At 41.0% G+C, this 6,088-nt stretch overlaps 1 long non-coding RNA gene across 1 annotated transcript; it reads right to left on the bottom strand.

Moving 5' to 3' along the window:
• Positions 1-1,012: 1,012 nt before the first annotated feature.
• LOC309717531 lies at positions 1,013-2,073 on the bottom strand. The gene is made up of 2 exons (XR_014279724.1): positions 1,828-2,073; positions 1,013-1,756 (listed from the first exon to the last, which is right to left on the bottom strand). It is a non-coding gene; the product is annotated as an uncharacterized lncRNA (long non-coding RNA).
• Between the last annotated feature and the right edge of the window lie 4,015 nt (positions 2,074-6,088).

The raw sequence follows: 6,088 nt of genomic DNA, 5'->3' as shown, positions 1-6,088 counted from the left end.
TTAATGCCATACTATTAGCTTACAGAAAGCGGCAGATTTTATTAGAATTTTATCAATACTATAGACAGTGTTGGAGAGTAACGGAATACATGTACGGCCGTTACGTATTTAAAATACAGAATATGAGTAACTGTATTCCATTAGAGTTACCGTTTAAAAAGGTGGTATTTAGAATACAGTTACTTTGCTGAAATAAATGGATTACACGGCGGTATTTTCCTGTTTCATATTGTGGTGGGTCAGGATTGTTTGGGTTTTGTTTGACAGCTATGTTCTGTTGTTCCAGGCGACAGCGTTACGGTTGCCATGGTTACAGGTTGATGCGCGTTCTCTCTGCGACTGTGTCTTTCCTGGGTGAGAGAGCACCTTTTCGTTGTTGTTATTGTGCTAAGCCAATAGGCAGAATGCTACAGCCATAGCCCTAAAGAATGTAGCCTCATGGGCAGTGTAGTCCGTGCTGCAGGGAGAACAGACTGCCATACCCGTTATGTGTCTGTGAGCGCGAGGAGGGAGAAAAAGGAGAGTGGAAAAGTACGAGCTGTCACGAGCAGAAACGGGAGCTGGAAGCATGTAAATATAATAATAACCACTGCAGCCAAGAAGAGTGCCCGACGAGCCCAGTTGTAAGTAAGCTATTAAGACTCGACTGTACACCGTGTTCGTGTTTTCCTCAGAAACAATAAGTCCCATTGGAGGAGTCTTTCAACGCCTCTCTCTGTCTCTCGCTAGCAAACTTGACCCAGACAACAAAGTAAAGCTAGTTTTCGGCTACGAACCCGACGTATTAGCCAGCGGTCCCTTTACTATGGTTTGGAGCCGCGGACCTTCAGTAATAGCTATAAATCACATTCATGTAGTTGTGTGGCGAGACGAGGATGGGATATAAAGTAAATACTCTTTGCAGTTTTAAAAAGACAACGCCACCCTGGGAATTTCACCCAGAGAATACTGAAAGTAACACTAAATCACCAGAAAGGCACTTAGGTTCGCTATACTCAGTCCAGAGACGAGGTTCAATGATCAACAAATTCACAATTTATTAATAATTATCTAAAACACCATATAAAAGCACAATCATAAATATTCAAGTACAAATATGCTTAAAAAGGTATTCAGAGCTGAGGCTTACCAGTGGAGGGGCAGGGATGCCACACACAAACTAAAGAAAGAAAACACACCCAAAACACAAGTGCAACAGACTATCACACACACTCACACTAATAAACTAAACAAGGCAGGTGTGTACACTCAAGGGATCCCACCACCAAGGCACCCTAGTCTCCTCCACGTCGGCACTCCGCATCTGAATAAAAAGAAACAAAGAAAATTTTAATATATTACAACAAACTAATGTGTAGCACCGGGGGATAACCCAACTGCAGGACCACACTGGTGATCTACAGCTAGAAAAAGGGCCTCCCACCAGTGGTGTAACAGAAAATCCAAACTACAAATCAAAAAGCAATAAAACAACATACAATCTGAATAAAACTCTAAAATCTGGAGCAAACGGAATCGCCGTACTGCTCCAACTTGCCGTCCACACGACGATAAGTTAACAGTCAATCAATATGCACGCCAGCTGACTCCGATAACCGGCATGCATATGGCCGTTGTCCTCGCCGACGTCCACTGTAAAAGCTGACAGCAGCAGGGAAGGAATTCTCACAACGGGAACAGACGGTAAAAGCACAGCAAGGCAAAACAGCAGCACTTCAGTTCGCGTAGCTTGGCGCAAAACTAAGGCCCACACTTCCTGCGAAACATAATAAATAATTACTATAAAAGAATAGAAGGCAGAGAGCGTAACAAAAGTTGATTACGTACCAAGTAAGCCGGGTCACAGAACGTAAGCAGAATAGCTCAGAGGAGGCTTCTATAGCTACGACCAGCCGCGATGGAGACTTTAGAGGAGTAACCCACAACGATCTCTACCACACCGAGGAAGTCAGGTGACCAAAAAGGAGATCACAGGCAAACGATGCAGAGACACTCAAATGGCCACTATTTATACCAGCGCCCCCTAATGGGCCAGGCTGAAAGTGGGTTGGACCGAGGGATAACATTCATCCTGCCACAGTTGTAAACAGCATGATAATATATTAAGTAATCCAAAGTACTCAGAATACGTTACTCTCATTGAGTAACGTAACGGAATACGTTACAAAATACATTTTGGGGCATGTATTCTGTAATCTGTAGTGGAATACATTTTAAAAGTAACCTTCCCAACACTGACTATAGAGTGAAAATCCCCATGAGAATAAATACCAAATAATCAACTACATATTTAATTATAGCGGTCATATGTACTCAAACCCTTTCCACAGCTTTCAAAGCGCACATTTTATTGAGAGAAATAGTTTTTAGTAGGGCTGGGCTATATCATACCATTCACAATAATACCGGTCTAATTTTGTGCAACGATAGGAAAATGAAATGTCGCGATAGAATATGGGTAAAACGAGCATGCGCAGTGCCTATGTTTACATACGCACATGGCGGTGACGCAGAATGAGAAGAGCGAAAGCGGGTCGTTAAATGAAACGGATGAACCAGAATTGGTTTGTAAAAATACTGCAACTTCAGTGGGGTGGCACTGGTTTGGCTTTTGTCCGTCAGATACACAACAAAGCACTATTTTTGGTAGCGCATGCTAGCGGGCCGTCGTTATTACCGTGTTGTTTGGAAAATACGGCACACTTAAAATCAATCCTTTGATTTTTCTGAAAATCGACAGTGCCCCTTATAATCCCGTGTGCCTTATGTATGAATTCTGGGTGTGTTTACTGACCTCGAAACGATTTTATGTCGTACACGGCGCTCGAAAATCTGTCAAATGTTTTAGTATGACTTTGCTAAGCTACGAAGCCGCACCGCTTGATGGATTGTCGGAGCATTACGGCTACCATAGGCAGGCGCCTCGCAGAGTGATACGTACTGCGCTTCAACATAATATTACCGTATTGTGTGTGTATAACCTCTTTTTAAGTTTTGTGGATATTATACATGGTTATGCTGAGGATAAGTCGGCCAATTTCCACTGGAAATGCCTTTTGGTTAAACTGTCAGCAAGGAATTTGCATTTGCACTGTTACGTTTTTATATAACTTTAATGCACATAAAAAACAGCTGCTTGTTTAAGTGAAAATACATTGATGGGGTTTTTTTGCACTAATGAAGTTGTGGAGTTGTAAAGTATTTTGTCTAGTGTCAATTATATCGTCAGTTATATCGTTATCTCAAATTTTCAAATGTATATCGTGATAACACATCGTGATAACATATCGTGATAACATATCGTGATAACATATCGTGAACATCTCTGAGAAGTCAGAAATTGTACATTGAAACTTATCTGTTTATGAATACAAATAAAGAACTCTAACTTGGCATCCTAATTAAAACGTAAAACAATAATGTGCTTTGCTAAAGCAGTAAGTTAGTAAACTCATGAATGGATAACAACAATAAATATATTTTATCATTCATAATTTTGATTGAAGATCTTGTGCATACTGATGGATTAACCATTACAGAAAAAATGATTTTGGTAATTACCAATAATCTTCATTTAGGCCATGAAATACGTTTTTGAAGCACTGCACCATTTGGCATCATCATCAGTCATTTTCACATGTACACAGAAACCCTGAACTCCTCATCATTATGTAACAAATTATGTGTAACAATGTAAATGCTCCAGTCAGCTGCATGTTTAGACTCCCAGCCCGGGAGGCTAAACATGCAGCGTGTGAAGCTTGAACAGTATGAACTTCTGTAGGTTTTCCGATGCGAGGACAGCTCCGTGATCTCAGGTGGTACACCATCACTCTCCTGTGTTGTCTATTCAAGCTCCACAAAACGCAAGATTACCTCCAAGAATCTGCTGCAGACCATTTCCTTTTGTATGATACATACAGAAAATACAACTACAGGCAATGTCCTGTCCTAATTCTCCCCCAGTGTTTGGGGTGAAAATGACTTCAGCTGTGTCTGTCCATATAAACCCATACTGATGATCTGGGGCTGCTACGGTACATGACTTCTTCTTCTTACTGTTGTTGTGTGTTCACAGTTTTGCTGTTAGCCTTGGTTTGGTGAACAGGAACCTCTTGGAGGCCTTTATGGTGTTTTATTTTAACCACTGTGTTTAATACAGTTGGAAACGCAGCTGCTGAGAGATGAGTTTGACTCTGAAAAGTCAAAACGATAAAACTAAACATCTGCTGACATTTTAACCCAGGAACCCTTCCCTGTCAGAGTGTGGGGTACTAATGAAATCGATTCAATCCAAACATTTTCCCCTCACAAAGTTCAGGCAGACTGTGTGTGGTCTGCCCTCTGCAATCTGACCTTTAGCCTCTGCTTTTTTAACATTCTCTGATGTAAATCAGAAATGAATGCTGCATTTAATGTATATAGAACCAGTAAAGCAGTAAAATAAATATCACAGTCATGGTTTAAGTCATGCATTGTTTCTCCACGGGGTGAACAAAGTGCAATACTTTCCTTATGTTAAAAGCATTCCCCACAGAGTCCATAAAACAATGTTTACCCTCCACTTCATGAATTCGCAAAGGTCTCTGCAGAGCGCCGGACAGACAGCATTTATCTCCCAGTGGGGACCTCTATGAAAACCCAATAAATTACCTCCTCCTACATGAATTAGTACCCACTGTAATCTATACAGAGGGCATTAACATACTGAGCCTCTTGTTTGCTAAGCTAAGTCTCCAGGCAGCATAAGTCAGCATCACTTTGTTCATTTATTTATGAGGTCTGTGATCTGATGTGGGCAGCTGGAAGAGGTTTATCAGCAGCTGGGATGTGGCTGTTGTGTAGAGGCACTGCATGACAAGATGCTCCATTAAAGACTTGACATCGTGTCAGACCAGTGGAGTGGGCATGCTGCACTTTTCGGACAAAGACTGAGCTTTTATTCGTTTGTCTTTTTTTGTAGTTTTAATTTCCTCCAACAATGCAAAAGCTGGGATAGTCTTTGAAAGGATAATATCAGATAGTTCAGGTTTAGCTGAACCTAACAGTTAGCCTAATTAATTTAACAATGATGCATCCAAAGATGCACATCATGCAGTTTATTGCTTCTGACATCATTTTTTTGGATTCTCCAAGAAAAACATTGTCTTTAAAAATACACCCAACAAGTCCCCAAATACAAAAACATGAAGCTAATAAATGCCATAATCTCATCATGTTTTCCACTCTTTAACTTAAGTAGTTGATCTGCTCCTGTCTGCATGCGTAAGGATCCTTGGGCATGACACTGAACCCCAAGTTGCTCTCTGATGCATTAATCGTTGCACAAATGTGTATGAATGTTAGATAGAAAAAGCAGTTGGGTGTAGAAAGTTAGCCCTGTGATAGACTGGAAACCTGTGCAGGGTGTACAGTATCTCATTTCTTGGCCAGTTAGTTAACTGCAGGTGGGGTCCTCCTGTAAAGTGGATGAAGAATTACCCTCCAGCCTACATGTGTAGATAGAAGGTATGGTTATAAGCATTATAAGAAAATCAGCCACATGTAAGGTGCTTCAAGGAGAGATGCTGCTCCTCTATGTCGAAAGCAAGAAAAACATGGCTTGTTCAGGCTCTATCCTGAATTCCATCTGAAGTATTCTTTCCACATGCATCTGAAATTTTCTGGAAGCTCTATCTTCTCACTGAATCCTGGACTGTATACCAGCTGAAAGTTGAGGAAGGATGTGGTAGTGATGAGTCAGCCAGGAGGACTCTCCTATGTTGCTGCTCCCACTGCCAGACTGCAGCTGCACCTTATGTACATTTTGTAGTATTCATTCCACCTCATTCATTTCTGTATTTTATGTATATAAGTTTAGATTCGTTATTTATAGTTGGTTTACACAGCTTTGTGTATGTATGTGTAATGTGTATATATAGACGTGTGTGTGTGTGTGTGATTTACATTGCTGTGCTTGAGAGCCTCCATCTACCGGAACCAAATTCCCTGTATGTGTCTGCACATATACTTGGCCAATAAACACGATTCTGATTCTGATTCTGATGTTGCTCTTGTTGCTGATTTGAGTCTCATAAACTGGTTTGTG

The sequence above is a fragment of the Aulonocara stuartgranti genome, assembly GCF_965226115.1.
Source record: "Aulonocara stuartgranti genome assembly, chromosome: 2".
Classification (NCBI taxonomy): Eukaryota; Metazoa; Chordata; class Actinopteri; order Cichliformes; family Cichlidae; genus Aulonocara; species Aulonocara stuartgranti.
This window is presented reverse-complemented; position numbering and strand designations above follow the sequence as displayed.